General features: G+C 43.8%; 2 pseudogenes; both read left to right on the forward strand.

The window, feature by feature from the left end:
- Positions 1-6,111: 6,111 nt before the first annotated feature.
- Positions 6,112-6,194, forward strand: LOC122199013 (annotated as a pseudogene).
- A 3,483-nt stretch (positions 6,195-9,677) lies between these two features.
- Positions 9,678-9,858, forward strand: LOC122199075 (annotated as a pseudogene).
- The last annotated feature ends 7,739 nt before the right edge of the window (positions 9,859-17,597 follow it).

Below are 17,597 nucleotides of genomic sequence, written 5' to 3' on the forward strand. Positions count from 1 at the left end.
AAATGTTAAGTATACTTAAGTATACTGTATACTTAAAAATGGTTAAGATGGTAAAAAAAATTTATTTTTAATTTATGTATTTATTCTGAGAGAGAGAACATGCACTTATGAGCCAGGGAGGAACAGAGAGAGGGAGAGAAAGAATCCCAAGCAGGCTCCACACTGTCAGTGAAGAGCCAGAAGTGGGGTTCAGTCTCATGAACTGTGAGCTCATAACCGAGAGTGAAATCAAGAGTCAGACGCTCAACCGACTGAGCCACCCAGGCACCCCGAAGATTGAAAATTTTACGTTATGTGTATTTTACCAGAATTTAAAATTTTTTTGAAGAGAAGATTCTTAGACTGGGTGAAAACATAAAAATGCATCAAGACCATTCTGTGTCACCAAAGAAAAGGAAACTAAACAACAATGAGATATTGCTACATACTCATCAGAACGGTGAAAACCCAGAACACTGACATCACCAAATGTTGGTAAGGATGTGGAGCAGCAGAAACTCTCATTCACTGCTGGTGGGAATGCAAAGTGGTAGAGCCACTTTGAAAGGCAGTTTGGCAGTTTCTTGGAGAACTAAACATACTCTTACCCTAAGATCCAGCAATTGTGTTCTTTGGTATTTACCCAAACAAATTGAAAACACGTACGCACAAAAACCCATACACAGATGTCTGCAGCAGCTTTATTCATATTTGCCAAAATTTGGAAGCAACCAAGATGTCCTTCAGCAGGCAAGCGGATAAAGTGTGGTCCATTCCGACAATGGCATATTATTCAGCGCTAACATCAATGAGCTATTAGGCATGAAAAGACGTGAAGGAACCCCAAGTGCATATTAGTAAGTGAAAAAAAAAAAGCCAATCTTAAAAGGCTATTTATGGTATGTTTCCAAATATATGACACTCTGGAAAAAGCAAAACCATGGAGATAGTAAAAAAAAAAAAAAAAAAAAAAAAATCAGAGGGGCACCTGGGTGGCTCAATCGGTTAAGTGTCTGACTCTTGATTTCAGCTCAAGTCATGATATCACGGTCTGTGGGATTGAGCTCCGCACTGGGCTGTGGGCTGACAGCACGGAGCCTGCTTGAGATTCTCTCTCTCCCTCTCTCTCTCTGTCCCTCTCTCTTTCTCTTTCTCAAAATAAATAAGTAAACTTAAAAAAAATAAGTATGCCAGCAAATAAGACAGAAATGGAGCTGCCATTTAGGACCCACCACTGGAAGTCACATGGTAAAAATACTCAATTGGTCAAAGCCACCCCAGATCGACCGGATTCAAAGGGAAGGATAAGACCGAATCTGATGGGAAGACTAGACTGGTCACATTTTAGAATGTCTTGTCGGATGGAAGGTATTTTTGCAGCTACCTTTGGAAAACACAATGTGTGACATAAATAAAAATCAATAACAATACAGGAGATTTGAACAATGCTATTAAACAGATGCAATTAGCTTATGTAGATCCCTGCATATACGGCTGTTAAGTACAAAATACCCACCTTCTGAAGTGTTCATGATGTCTTTACCAACAGCGATATATGCTGAGCCAGAAAGCAAATCTCAACAAATTTCAAAAGGTAAGAATTATATAGAGAATGTGTTCTGACCCGCGCGACCTGAGCCAAAACCAAGAGCCATACACTTAACCGACCGAGCCACCCAGGCGCCCCTAAGTCATGGGGGCTAAATCATGATTTTAGAAACAGCATGTATCAAAACTCGTGAAACTTCTGCATGTTGCCACGTTGTAGTAAGCGGTACCAGTCTCGCCTTCCCACTCTTCCCACTCAGAAATGGCTAGAAAACTTTAAACTATATATAAACTAAATGCTGTCAGATATCACACAATACACAGTGCTGGACTATAAGGTCTTTAAAAAAAACTTTTTTTAATGTTTATTTATTTTTGAGAGAGAGAGAGAGAGCACAAGCCCATGTACGAGCAGGGGAGGGGCAGAGAGAGGAGAGAGAGAATCCCAAGCAGGCTCCATGCTGTCAGTACAGAGCCCGACAGGGGACTTGATCCCAAGACCATGAGATCATGACCTGAGCTGAAGTCAGACGCTTAACCGACTGAGCCAGCCAGGCGCACCTTATTATTATTTTTTAAATGTTTATTTATTTCGAGAGAGAGTGCAGGGGAGGGCCAGAGAAAGAGGGAGAGAGGATCCCAAGCAGGCTCCACACTGTCAGCACGGAGCCGGATGAGGGGCTTGATCCCATGAACTGTGAGGTCATGATCTGAGCCGAAACCCAAAGTGGGCCACTTAACCGACTGAGCCATCCAGGCATCCCTGTCTCTCCAATCTTGTTGCCACAATTTGCCTTGTGTCATCCCCTCTCTTATGGATCCGAGAAGAGTTGTTCACTTTTTCGTCTGTTCGGCTTTTTACTTATTAGGATGGAGTGGTGGCTTGCCAAACTTCTTACATGTAGAACCGGAAACTGTTAAGTCTCCCTCTTTCATTTCTAACACTAGTAACTTGTGTCTTTTTTCCTTGGTTGGCTTGGCTAGAGTTTGATCAGTTGTATTCATTTTTTTTTTTTTCAATGTTGGTATTAGAAAGAGAAAGACAGACAGTTCGTGAGTGGGGAAGGGGCAGAGAGAGACAGAGACAGAATCTGAAGCAGGCTCCCGGCTCTGAGCTGTTAGCACAGAGCCTGACGCGGGGCTTAAACCCATGAACCGAGAGATCATGACCAGGACCCAGGAGCCCCATGATAAGTTGTATTTTCATTTTTATTCAGTTTAAAATATTTTAAAATTTCTCTTGAGAATTTCTTCTTTAACCCATGTGTTATTTAGAAATGTGTTGTTTGGGGCGCCTGGGTGGTGCAGTCGGTTAAGCGTCCGACTTCAGCCAGGTCACGATCTCGCGGTCCGTGAGTTCGAGCCCCGCGTCGGGCTCTGGGCTGATGGCTCGGAGCCTGGAGCCTGTTTCCGATTCTGTGTCTCCCTCTCTCTCTGACCCTCCCCTGTTCATGCTCTGTCTCTCTCTGTCCCAAAAATAAATAAAAAACGTTGAAAAAAAAATAAAATTAAAAAAAAAAAAAAGAAATGTGTTGTTTGCTGTGTCTCCCTCTCTCCCTCTGCCCCTCCCTCCCTCTCTCTCTCTCTCAAAAATAAACATTAAAAAAAAAATAAAAAGAAATGTGTTGTGTAATGCCCAGATAGTTTAGGATCTTCCAGTTATCTTTCTTTCGTTGATTTCTAGTTTAATTCCACTGTGGCCTGAGAGGACGCTTTGTATGATTTCTATTCTTTTAAATTGGTTGAGGTCTGTTTTATGGCCCAGAACATGGTCTATCTTAGTGAATGTTCCATGTCAGCTTGAGAAAAATGTGAATTCTGCTATTGCTAGATGGAGCAGTCTATAGTGGGCTTAGAAATAAACCCATACAGGGGCGCCTGGGTGGCTCAGTCAGTTAAGCGTCCGATTTCACCTCAGGTCATGATCTCACGGTTCGTGAGTTCGAGCCCCGCGTCGGGCTCTGTGCCGACAGCTCAGAGCCTGGAGCCTGTTTCGGATTCTGTGTCTCCCTCTCTCTCTCTGACCCTCCCCCGTTCATGCTCTGTCTCTCTCTGTCTCAAAAAGTAAATGAACGTTAAAAAAAAAAAATTAAAAAAAAAAAAAAGAAAGAAACCCATACAATTATACATGTTTATAAACGTGTGTCCTAAACTACTCTACTCGGGAATATTTTTGCTTGTTTTTGGTTTGGTATGTTTCTAATGTTAAGGCTTTACAATACTAAAGCAAAAAAAAAAAATTATACAAAACAAAATAAAATAAAACAAAACAAAATAAAAAACAAAACAAAAAAAGAAATAGACCCATACATGTGTGGTCAGTTGGCATAAGAGGGCAAAGACAATTTGCTGAGGAAAGAGTGGTCTTTTCAACAAATGGTGCTGGGACTCTAGACAGCCACATAGAAAAGAACGAAGTTAGAGCCCTGCCTTACACCAGGCACCAAAATTAGCTCAAAATGGATCAAAGACCTGAATGTAGAAGCTAAAGTATGAAACATCTAGAAGAAAACATAGGAGTAAGAAAATCTTCATGACCTTGGATTTGGCAATGAATTCTTAGATATGACACCACAAGCACAAACAAAAGAAAAAACAGAGATTGGACTTCATCAAAATTAAAAACTTTTGTGCTCCCAAGAAAGTTATTAAGAAAGTCAAGGGGCACCTGGGCGGCTCAGTCGGTTCAGCATCTGGTCTGGATTTTGCTCAAGTCATGACCTCACGGTTTGTGAGTTCGAGCCCCACATCTGGCTCTGCAGTGATAGCACAGAGCCTGCTTGGGATTCTCTCTCTCTCCTTCTCTCTGCCTCTCCCCTGCTTGCTCTCTCTCTCTCAAAACAAATAAAGTTTAAAAAAATTTAAAAAGTATCTCTTTCTGAGGGTCCTAGGCCAAAATATTCAAAGCCATTGATTTAATATCTGAAGTTATTGTCTGAACATGCTAAAACAGATGCCACAAAATGTTTCTTACGTCTGACCTTGAGCAATTTTACCTTTTACCGTGTTCATCTCAAACAATTATATTATGTATAACTGTATTAGACTTTGTTTCACAGCCAGTTACATCTATAGAAATACAACCCATAGAAGAAATTATGGTTTGAAAAGCCTTTCTATTTTTCTTTCCTTTTTTTAAAAGCTTATTTATTTATTTTGAGAGAGAAACAGCACGAGTGGGGAAGGATAGAGAGAGAGGGAGAGAGAGAAGAATCCCAAGCAGTCTCCATGCTCTCAGTGTGGAGCCCGATAGGGGGCTCGAACCCATGAAACTGTGAGGTCATGACCTGAGCCAAAACCAAGAGTCTGACACTTAACCGACTGAGCCACCCAGGCACCCCAAGCCTTTCTGCTTTTCTTTACAATATTTAAACTCCTTTGTTGAATAGCTAGATAAAAATTTACAGTTAAATATTTAACATACTTAAATGTTTGAATATTTGAATTTCCTTAAAACATTAGTTTAAGGTCTGAAATCCGCAACTTAACTGACATTTACCTTGGGTTGGGGATGAGAAGTGACGGAGGGCCTGATCTAGGTTTTACTTCTTATTAATACAACCTTGTCTATAAAGGAATACGGCTCCATGGAAAAGTGATGTCAACTATTAATTGGTTTATTGACTCGGCTATAATATTTGCTTTATTTTCTCGTGGCGTAAATATTTCATAACAAAAAGATTTTTTAATGCTGTCCTTGTAATTCTAACGTTTTAGTGCCACTTAATTCACAAACACCTGAGATGTAACTAAGGGGGTCATTAGGTTCTTGAAGGGAGAAATAGTTTTTGTTCATTTTTTTTTTTAGTCTTGACGCATTTTGATGAAAAAAATGTCCTTACTATGACCTCCTGTTTCCATGAGATAGAGAGCGGGTCTTTAGTCTTTGGAAGCAGAGGAGCCCGAACTTAGACGGTAGAATACGTTGTTTTGAGTACACGTGTCAGACGAGAGCAAAAGCCTACCGTGGAAAGACCAGTCAGGAGGGCAGTGTTGCAAAGTCCAATCAAAGGAGACCCCTCGCTCAATCTGAGAAGTTGTGCTGTGAAAGGAATGGACGTTCAGACACTGAAAAGGAAACTGAAGACTCCTGGTCTCGGAGGTGGGCCCTCAAATGTGTCCACGGTGTGGGAGTAACCGTGAAATCGAGACAGCAATGGGTCAGGCAAGGAGCGGACGGTCTCCTTGGGTCCTCTGACAGACAATACTTTGGCCGCCTTGAAAACGGGTAGGCCTGGAGGTGAAATGGACAGCCACACTCAAAAGGAAAACTAAATATTCCTCCTCAGATCCAACCCCCCACAAAACCCACTCTTAACCATAGTGAATATATAAAGAATCATCAGACACTCTGGAATACTCAACAGGCACCCTCCCTCCTCCTCCCTCCTACTCGCTCCTCTAAATAAGAAGGTACGCACAGATACAGTGAGCTTTTTGGAGACGTTGGAGAACTCTCAAGATGCTTTATTTTCTGACACACATGCGTTCAACCTATTTGGAAAACGTTCTACTTAGAGCAATGTTTCTCACCCTTAAATTCACCAAATAATTTTTAATAAAATAGAAGCTACTAAGTATATTGTGCTCGCTGTGGCAGCACAAATACTAAAATTGGAACAATACAGGCAAGATTAGCATGGCCTCTGCACAGGGGACACACAAAAGGCTACTTAGTACAGGGGCGCCCCGGGGGGCTCCGTCAGGTGATCCTCTGACTCTTGATTTCGGCTCAGGTCATGATCTCACGGCTCGTGAGTTCGAGCCCTGTGTCGGGCTCTGTGATGACAGCACAGAGGCTTCCTGGGATTCTCTCTCTCTTTCTCTCTCTCTCTCCTTCCTCCCCCATACTCACACACACACACACACACACTCTCTCTCTCTCTCTCTCAAAATAAATAAACAAACATTTAAAAACAAAACAAAAAACACTACTAAGTATATAGTTAAATGTGGTTTGTTTAAATTTGAAAGACAGCTATAGATCTTAGCATATTTTATTTTGGATGCATCAGAGAGGAGTTGAACACAAGCTCTGAGATGTTATTTTCATTCAAAGGAAGGGGGGTCATCCGCAGCCGGCATGTTTCTATTCACACGCTAGTTACATGCTGCACAAGACCCATTCCCGTGAGAGGTGACTGCCTTTGGAGGCTTACTTTTAAGATCGCTAATTTAAGAAGTTTCTTCTTACTTTTGAGCGTCGATAGTTATGTGTTCTTTCAGAGGTATTCCCCTGAAAAAATTTCCATCCTTATTTTTAGAGTTTCTTATTATGGAAAAATTGAAATACATGCAAAAGTAGACAGACTAGCACAATGAACCCAAGTCACCTAGATTCAACAGTTATCAGCTCAAGGTCAACCTTGTTTCATCTATGCCCTCACCCACTTCCTGCCTTCCAGTATTGTTCAGAAGCAAATCCTGACATCGTATCATTTCAGGCGTAAATATTTCAATATGTAACTCTAAATGACAAGGATTCAGATTCTTTTTTATTTAATTAAGTAAGTAAGTAAGTAATCTCTACGCCCAGTGTAGAGGCTCTGATTCACCACCCTGAGATCAAGAGTGTGTGTTCTTCTGACGACAGAGATTATTTCCTTTTTCTTTTCTTTTCTTTTTTAAGACTTTATTTTTAAATGATCTCTACACCCAACGTGAGACTCAAACCCACAACCCTGAGATCAAGAATTACGTGCACCACCAACTGAGCCAGTCAGGCGCCCCAAGTATTTTTTTTTTAATAAAATAAATCTATAGTTCCATTTTGCACCTAAAAATTAATAACGATTGTATAATTTCAAATACAGGCGACATATCACATTATAGATAGTAATTCAGACCAAACTGGGTTTTTGAAAGCTCTCATTTTGTACCGTAAGGAAGACATTGTGGTCTGCCTTCCTGTCTCTGGAAGGAAGGGATCCGAGAGTTAAACCAGGACAGAGATAGGCAAAGGGAAACGTGATCTTACCTGGATTAGTGAGGACTCTGACTGCAGGTCAGAGCTGGAATAAACAACCATAAGAGGCTCTTTTCTTCCTTTCTAAATGTTTTATTTATTTTTGAGAGAGAGTGCACTATAAGGGGAGGGGCAGAGAGGGGGGATAGTGGATCTGAAGTAGGCTCTGTGCTGACAGTAGTGAACCCAATGTGGGGACTGAACTCACGAATCTTGAGATCATGACCTGAGCCAAAGTCGGACGCTCGACCTAGTGAGCCACTCAGGCGCCCCAATGAAACTCTTTATTTCGAGGATACTGGAGTGTCTGATGGAAGGGAAGTACAGGAAATCAGCAGGGGCTCAGAAGGGATCTGACCTGAGAACTGGGGTGGAGGCACGCCAGAGGGACCCTCTCCATCAGACAACTCTCCTCTCTCTCGCTCACCTATATTTCATTCCTCTTGACTGGAAAAACAGCTGTGTGAAAGCCCCCGAATTTTCTCTCTTTCTCTGTATGAGAAACCAAACAAAACTGGGATGGGAATATCTTAGTAATAATTGCAAGTTTCCAGGAAAACCGGCTCCGGTTGGGCCAACGTGGGTTAAGTGTCCACCCTGGGTCCAGTCGGCAGTGACTGATGGGGGGAGTGTCACATGTCACAAACATGGCTGCCAAAGTTTCCCCATGGTCTGGTGGGGAGGCGAATCTCCCAGAGAAAACCAAGGGCCGTTGCTCACGGACTGGGTTGTTGCCGAGGAAAACCGGGAGCAGAAGCGTCTCTGGAGCTAAGGAATCAATGGTGGATCACCGTGTGCAGGGTCTCACAGACAGGAAGGCATTCCTCCCTCCTTATGCAAAAGTGGACAGGTGTCCTCACGAGCGAAGAGGTTCCGTCCTGGGCTGGGTTGTCAGATTCAACCAACACTGTGCTTCTCTCCCCCTCAACAGTGATCCCAGAGTGAGAACCACCCTACAAGCCAGTGAGTGAAGGTTTCGTCTACCTCTAGCTCGGTCATGTCCCATGGTGGGTGGGGGCTGGGAAGTTGCAAGAGAAAACCCTTTCAAACTATGCCCTCCGACCGTCACAGGGGGACTCCTCTACCTGAGAGCAAGGCTAAGAGGCAGGTAAAGAGGAAGGCACACAATGAGATGTGGATATGAGACAAAGAGGTTTGGAAAGAACCAAAGACTAAACTCAGCTGAGGTGCTTAACAAAAGGCCTGGCTAGGCATCTTCATCACTTTCATTGGGTCCTACTTATTCCTTACTCTTTCTTGTTTGGTTGCTTTCTTGCTTTCTCTTTCCTTCCTTCCTTCCTTCCTTCCTCCCTCTCTCCCTCCCTCCCTCCCTCCCTCCTTTCTTTCCTTTTTTCTATTTCTTTCTTACTTGCTTTCCTTCCCTCTCCCTCCTTTCTCTCTTCTTTATTCAGTGTTCCTTCCTCTGTGTTTTGAGGATCAGCAGCAGAAATCACCTCGGAGGCTCCTGCAAAATTCAGACTCTGGCCATTGTTCCCAGACATTCAATTTGGTCTTGAATGGGCCTGGCCTGGGAATCTGCCTTCGTAACAAGTCAGGAGATTTTAATGCACACCCAAGTTTGAACACCACTTGCCGTGGACAGAAACATTAGTCAAGTTGGCCCCAGAATTTTCCATTCATTCCCATGCCTTTAAGCAAGATGAATTTTCCTAATATAATTTCCCTACATTTCTGTGGTGATGGAGATGTGTGGAGCCAGCATACCGCAGTTGTCAGTCGAGGCATTCAAGTCTACACCCTAAATACCTCTCCTCCTGCCCCAGGAGCTGCCCTAAACAGCTGCCTCATTCGAGAAAAGCTCCCCAAACTCTCCTGTTCTCCGAGTCATGTCACATCTCCCCAGATGAGGGAAGTGGTTTCTTTGCCTCTCTCAATCTAATGTATTAACACTCTTGAACATGGCATTGGTTGGCTAATATAATAACAAGCATGTTCATATAGAAATTGTCAATTCTAATTTTTGAAATGTCACCAAGCCCGATTTGATATAACATCGTCTAGATTTATACGTCAAAGCACCCTCCTCGGGAGAGAGTCTCCCCATGCGAAGGTATGATGGCTACCATGAAATTATAGGCAAGGCAAGCTGGTTGTATAAAGTAGTCTCGGGCTGGTCCTGAAAGAACCGTTTCTTTTCATTTCTTTAAAAAAAAAACAGTTTTAGCTTTATTTTCAGCCTTTTGGCTAAGATCAAGTGGAGGATCTGTTCTTATCAGTTTCATACCTGATACGTCCTCTATCCAAGGACAATGCATTAAATGGATTTTAGGAACAGGTAGTTAGAAAAGGAGCTTGCTCCGCCCATTCCTCCAGGTACAGTCCCCCCCCCCTCAACCCGCCCCAGTCCAGAGCTTCAAACTTGGGATGGCTGGGAATGCAAGCTGGTGCAGCCACTCTGGAAAAAAGTATGGAGGTTCCTCAAAAAACTAAGAATAGAACTACCCTACGACCCAGCAACTGCACTACTAGGCATTTATCCAAGGGATACAGGTGTGCTGTTTCGAAGGGACACATGCACCCCCATGTTTATAGCAGCACTATCAACAATAGCCAAAGTGTGGAAAGAGCCCAAAGGTCCATCAATGGATGAACGGATAAAGAAGATGTGGTATATATATACAATGGAGTATTACTCGGCAATCAAAAAGAATGAAATCTTGCCATTTGCAACTATGTGGATGGAATTGGAGGGTATTATGCTGAGTGAAACTAGTCAGAGAAAGACAAATATCATATGACTTCACTCATACGAGGACTTTAAGAGACAAAACAGATGAACATAAGGGAAGGGAAACAAAAATAATATAAAAACAGGGAGGGGGACAAAACAGAAGAGACTCATAAACAGCGAGAACAAACTGAGGGTTACTGGAGGGGTTGTGGACGGAGGGATGGGCTAAATGGGGAAGGGGCACTAAGGAATCTCCTCCTGAAATCATTGTTGCCCTCACTATATGCTAATTTGGATGTAAATTTAAAAAATAAGATTTAAAAAAAAAAGAAAAAGAAAACGACATAAAACTCTAAAAAAAAACAAACAAACTTGGGGTGGCTTTGGGGCATCTGGCTGGCTCAGTTGGTACAGCATATGACTCTTTATATTTTTTTTTAACGTTTATTCATTTTTGAGAGACAGAGCACCAGCGGGGGAGGGGCAGAGAAAGAGGGAGACGCAGAATCCCAAGCAGGATCCAGGCTCTGAGCTGTCTGTACAGAGCCCGACGCAGGACTCAAACCCACGAACTGGGAGATCATGACGTGAGTCGCAGTCGGCTGCTTAACCAACTGAGCCCCAACCCAGATGCCCCAAGCATGGGATCTTGGTCTTGGGGCTGTGAGTTCAAGTCCCATGTTGGGCAAAGAGGTTGCTTAAGAAAAAATTTATATACCATAAACTCACCCATTGCAAGGATACAGTAGATGTGTTTTAGTGAATCTCTACATTTACACACACATTATGAATGAATTCAGTCTTCTTTTTTTTTTTTGAGGTTTTTTTCTTTTTAAAGTTTATTTATTTATTTTGAGAGTGAGAGAGTGAGCAAGCGAGCAGGGGAGAGGTAGAGAGAGGGGAAGAGAAAGAATCCTAAGCAGGCTCCGCATTGTCAGCGAGGAGCCTGATGTGGGGCTCGAACCCAGGAACCGTGAGACCACGACGCAAGCCAAAGACGGATGCTTAGCCAACTGAGCCACCTAGGAGCTCCTGTTTTGTTTTGTTTTGTTTTTTTTAAGTTTTATTTCTTTTTGAATCCAGTTTTCCAACACTTCCATCCGTCCGAAAGCCTTCCTTTGCCTGTTGGCAGTCACCCCCTGCTCCCACCCACAGCCCCGGGGCAACCACTGATCTACTTCCTCCACAGTTTTGCCTTTTCTAGAAATAGAATTATAAATAGAATCTATAATAGAATTATAAATAGAATTGTAGTCTTTGTGTCTGACTACTTTCGCTCAGCAAAATGCTTCTGAGGTCTAGCTCAGGCTGTTGTGTAGACCAAGAGTTCATACTTTTTCATTGCCAGGTAGTAGTCCATGCAAAGGATCATTTTAAGGCCTTCATTTAAAATGTCTTCACGTCGGTATGATTGGAACTTCTCTATGACTAGAAACTCCAAACCTAGACAATTCCTTGCCGTCTCCGCGCCATGAGTGGAGAGGAGGCCTGCCCGTCATTTCAACTGTACCAGGTGGCAGAGAAGATGAGAGGATCGTTTTCTGAGTGTGGCTTCAACCTTCAGCTTGTATGCTCAGACTGCAACCTATTTTTCAGTAGAAAAGCAGGGCGTGTCTTTTCCAAGATGTAACTGTTGAATGCAAGGTGTTTCTGAAACATGCTAATATCATTGATCAGGGAAGATTTATAATACGCCTGTGAGCTTAATCACCCTTTTATATGTATTTTACTACATAAGAAGATCCATGTAAGACTACATGATCTAGGGGCACCTGGGTGGCTCAGTCTGTTAAGCATTCCACTCTTTTTTTTTTTTTTTTTTTTTAACGTTTATTTATTTTTGAGACAGGGAGAGACAGAGCATGAACGGGGGAGGGTCAGAGAGACAGGGAGACACAGAATCTGAAACAGGCTCCAGGCTCTGAGCTGTCAGCACAGAGCCCGACGCGGGGCTCGAACTCACAGACCGCGAGATCATGACCTGAGCCGAAGTCGGATGCTGAACCGACTGAGCCACCCAGGCGCCCCCAAGCATCCCACTCTTGATCACTGCTCAGGTCTTGATCTCAGCGTTGTGAATTCAAGCCCCACCTTGGGCTCCATATTGGAGCCACTTAAAAAAAAAATTTGTTTTAATTAAAAAAAAAAGCCAACTACGTGATCTATCGCAAGCATACCGGTCTGTGGCACACATGATTTATAGTTACCTTAATTCTTGGATTCCCAGGAATGGGCTACAGGTCCTAAATGAGCTAAAACTGTGATATTCTGTGAATGTGCTCCATGCATCTATTTTGGAGTGCATGGTCTCTGGTTCGAATATCTTTGTGCATATATTGCTTTGGAAATACTTTCTCAGCTTCGGAGGCATTCTCCAAACACTTTCCGACATAGCCCACATTCCAGGGTGTTTGCAGAAGGGCTGTCGCTCTCCCCCCACGATCCATTTCCGGCTGCACAGCTGAGTGGCCCAAAGAGGAAAGAGTATCTAGTAGTTTGGAGAATGTAGTTCAGTGGGCCCTAGAGGTCTTTATTTTTAACAGTGTGATTAAACAATATTTCTGACAGCACAGGAAATTAGACACATGCTTATGAAGTGCTTCTTTTGAAAAGGGCACGATGCCAGGCTAGAAAGCAAGGATTTATAGACTTCATTCATTAAAAAGACTTTTTAGCAAATTAAAAAAAAAAAAATTAGCAAATTTTTAAAAAAGAATTTTGCTAGGTGCGGTGGGAGGTACAAACGGGAGTAATTCTCAGTTTCAAGCATGTACCATCTGAGGAGGAAATGGGACTTTGGCGTTATTCCTCAGGTGATCTGTGTTTGTCGATGGACTTTAGAAACCCACATGTTCTTTCCTTTGGTTTGGTTTGGTGAGACATAAAAATGGTTTCTGAATTATTCTGGAGACAGAAGTCTTTTGCTTCACCAGAATACAATCAGAAGAGCAGGAGTTAAGTGGATCCAATTGTTTTGGGAAGGTGCATTTATTTATTTATTTATTATTATTTTTTTTTTTTAATTTATTTTTTGGACAGAGAGAGAGACAGAGCATGAACGGGGGAGGGGCAGAGAGAGAGGGAGACACAGAATCGGAAACAGGCTCCAGGCTCCGAGCCATCAGCCCAGAGCCTGACGCGGGGCTCGAACTCACGGACCGCGAGATCATGACCTGGCTGAAGTCGGACGCTTAACCGACTGCGCCACCCAGGCGCCCCGGGGGAAGGTGCATTTAAACAGGTCTGCAGCTTAGGAGATCGTTTGTCTTTTGTGTCCCAGGAGCCAAAACAACCCGTGCTGATCCGGGCTTTGCTGGTTTTTTGTTTGTTTGTTTGTTTTTTAATGTTTACTTATTTTTGAGAGAGAGACAGAGAGACAGTGCGAGCAGGGGAGGGGCAGAGAGAGAGGGAGACACAGAATCCCAAGCAGGCTCCAGGCTCCAAGCTGTCAGCACAGAGCCCGACGCGGGCTTGAACTCATGAACCTCGAGATCATGACCTGAGCTGAAGCCGGATGCTTAATTGACTGAGTCACCCAGGAACCCCCCTCCCTGCCCCGGCTTTGCTGTTAATTACCAGGGTGATCTTGGCATCTATGTGGGTTTCCCCAGGGTCTTGGTTGTTTCTCGTCTAGAAAAGGAGGACACGTGTGGCTATAAGTTTTTAGGTTCCTGTCAGCAAGAAAATTCCACAAGGCCTTTTTCACTGGGAAAACAAATCCCTGGCAAGCTCTTGTCTAATAATTACTGTTCGGTAACCCTCCTAAGGCTTTATGACTTTTCTAATCTTCCGGCGTTATGCATTTTTTTCTTTCCTTGGGTTTGTAATGGAGCAAAGTTAAGAAACATGTCATTGATACATGTTGAGGTTTTAAACATTGACCTTTGCCTGAGTAGCAATGAGAAAATGAACGTTTGTGTTTCTTTAACATATATATACACATATACACACACACATACCCCTTCTACCATGAAAATGAGAAAATCGAGTCATTAACATAAACAAATGAGAAGTGAGACTTTGGGGTTTGAGTGTGATTCCTCCCACCCTCCTCCAACCTCTGATACGAGACTGATAAACTGTGAGGATGGTGGTGGGAGTCACCTGATGCCATGTCCCAATGTCCCGCCGTTCTTAAATAAAGGAAGGATAAAATCCCTGTCTTCGTAATGTAAAAAAGTAGTCTTTGTTCATCTTTTACGTCTTGACGATTAATTTCTCAGCCATCTGCAAAAGCTGTGATGAAGCTTTAAGAAGAGCAAAGGATAACAGAACATCAAAAACATAGAAATGAAAGATTCAGTGCTCACCCTGCCTGCGTGTACGTGACGCGATGCAACTGGGCATAGGGCACCCTGGTACATGTTGATAAAATTCAGATATCGGGTTTTAAATCCGTAAGTCTTCATTCTCACCAAACAAATATCTGTTCTTCAATTTTAAAAAGGCGTATCAAGAAAATCGACCTCGAAGTTTAGCAGTTAAGTCCCATCTCCAATTCGTTAGTCATGGAAAACGTGATGATCAGATAATCAGAAAACAGTCCCTTCCTATCCTCAGCTGAAAATGGAAAACGAAGGGCCTGTGTGTGATACGGGCTCGGGAAGAAAGGCCGGGGTCACAGCGAGGCAGGAGCGAGCACAGAGAGGCAATGGCCAGGGAGGATCTGACGGCATGGGGAGACTTGGATTAACGGTGAATCTAGTAACAGGTAGGCATAGAGTTTCGCAATCTGGATGTAAGCAATACAAAAGGAAGTGTCAAAGAAAAAAAGAAGAGTGAGTTTCAAGCAAATGCTGAAATTAGGTCCTGCTGCAAACGACAGAAAGCCCAATGTAACAGTGGCTTAAACATGATTCCGATGTTTTCTCTAAACAGTCGCGTGAAGAGTGCCTCCATCAACAGGAATCCAGGTTCCTTCCTCTGGTTGCTCACATCCTCAACATAGAGCTTCACCTCATGGGCCAAGACGGCCCTTCAAGCCCCATCTAGGCAGCAAAATAAGTGCCTCTATTCAAAGATACTTCCCAGAAGTGGCAAATACCAACTCCACTTATATCCCATTGCCTAGAATTTAGTTACATGGTCACAACTGGGGAAGTCGGGAATCTGGTGGAGGTTGAGTTCTTTTTAAAGATTAAAAAAAAAAATTTAAGTACAATCTACCACCCACCATGGGGCTCCAACTCACCACCCTAAGATCAAGAGTTGCATGCTCTAAAAACTGAGCCAGCCAGGCACCCCTGGGTTTCTTGATTCTGGGTACTTTGTGCTCAGTTAAAAATTGGGGTTCTAGGGGCGCCTGGATGGCTCAGTCGGTTGGGCGTCTAACTTCAGCTCAGGTCACGTTCTCGCGGTCCGTGAGTTCGAGCCCCGCGTCGGGCTCTGGGCTGACGGCTCAGAGCCTGGAGCCTGCTTCTGATTCTGTGTCTCCCTCTCTCTCTGCCCCTCCCCTGTTCATGCTCTGTCTCTCTCTGTCTCAAAAATAAACATTTAAAAAAAATTAAAAAAAAATTGGGGTTCTAGGGGTGCCTGGGTGGCTCAGTTGGTTAAGCATCTGACTCTTGATTTTGGCTCAGGTCATGATCTCACTGTCATGAGATCCAGTCCTGCTTCGGGCTCCATGCTGAGTGTGGAGCCTGCTTGGGATTCTCTCTCTCTCCCTCTCTCTCTCTCTCTGCTCCCCTCTCAAAATAAATAAATAAGCATTTAAAAAAATTGGGGTTCTATTGTGCAGAAGAGTGCGTCTGTGTAGTAAAGACATTAACCTTGCCCGGAAAGCAGTCTGGCCCTTGTCCTCTCCTTCCAATAGGTTGTTAAACTCCACTGGACTGTGTAGATTGGGGGCCGCCATGCTGGAAGTCCATGTCATTCAAGGTCATTTAGGATGAGGTGTTTGGGTCGTGAGGTATTAGTTCAACTTCAAGAGGAGCTTGGGGGATGCCTGGGTGGCTCAGTCAGTTGAGCATCCAACTTTGGCTCAGGTCATGATCTCACAGTTTGTGAGTTCAAGCCCTATGTTGGACTCTGTGCTGACAGCTCAGAGCCTGGAACCTGCTTCAGATTCTGTCTCTTTCTCTCTCTGCCCCTCCCCTGCTCACACTCCATCTCTCTCTCTCCCTCCCCTCTCTCTCTCTCAAAAATAAGTAAATCATTAAAAATTTTTTTTTTTTTTTTTTTTTTTTTTTAAAGAGGGGCTTGGGACTGGGTGGCTCAGTTGGTTAAACCTCCGACCTTGGCTCAGATCATGATCTCACAGTTCCATGAGTTTGAGCCCCACGTTAGGCTCTGTACTGACAGCTCAGAGCCTGCTTGGGATCCTCTCTCCCTCTGCCCCTCTGCTCGCACTCTGTGTGTGTCTCTCTCTCAAAACTAAATAAAAAAAAATTTTTTTTTAAAAAAGAGGGCCTTGGGACTCACATCAGATATATGGGAAACCAGCACGATTACAGGGTGGAGCCCCAACAGAACACGTCTCAGAGGGTGGACGGGCTTCCCCAGGTGGCAGTGCCCCACATGTGTCTTCACGCATCGATGCCGGGAAAGTATGCTGCCCGCGACCCCACAGGGAGAGGACAATGCAAGATCCACCCTGGGTACTTTCCTGGACTCTGCCCTCTGTACGCCTTCCCTTGGCTGATTTTAATCTGTATTTTTGTTGTTGTTCTTCTTCTTAACTGTAAGTATGGGTACGGCAGCTTCGAGCGGGCTCTGTGAGACTCTCCAGTGAACTATTGAAACCGAGGACGGTTGGAGGAATCCCCCTAACTTGTAATTAGTCTCAGAAGCGAGAGTGGTTTCATACGGACTGTGCTCACTCTACCTTCAGAGCATCCCAACCCTGTCCTGGGGATGGCACAACGGTGCAGAGGGCAAGGCTGTGTGTGGCCAGAGGCTCTGTGTGCTCTGGGCCTTACTTGTCTGGCCTGAAAATGAAGGTACTAACATCTGAATAAACTTGTAATTCAGTCGGGACATCCCAGCACACTGCGATGAAAGATATTCTGCTATAGAAGAGGGGGAGAACATTGGAAGAGAAAAGGAAACCATCACAAAACCCACTTGCCTTCGGCCACCCACGTATTTATATACCCCTCCTCCCACACGGAGTACAGATTTATACTTTTTGCAAAAGCAACAACCTCAGAGTCCCATTTAGGCATATCCTTCAGTTCAAAAGCCTGCGTCTTGGGTGGCGTCCAGAACTCTCCATTAGTGCAGAGGGCTCCTTGTGGTCTGGAACCCCTGAACCTATAGAAAAGTGATCTGCTTCAAAATAAGCAATATACAATGATGCAGTAGGAAAAGTAGCTCCAGTGAAAACTCCCACTGGAAAGGGGAGTCACCGAGGACACCCAGCAGTCCTTGACCCACAGCAGGGATCAAATCCTGGGGGAATGGGTTTGGTGGGGG

Source organism: Panthera leo, chromosome C2 (genome assembly GCF_018350215.1).
Source record: "Panthera leo isolate Ple1 chromosome C2, P.leo_Ple1_pat1.1, whole genome shotgun sequence".
NCBI lineage: Eukaryota > Metazoa > Chordata > Mammalia > Carnivora > Felidae > Panthera > Panthera leo.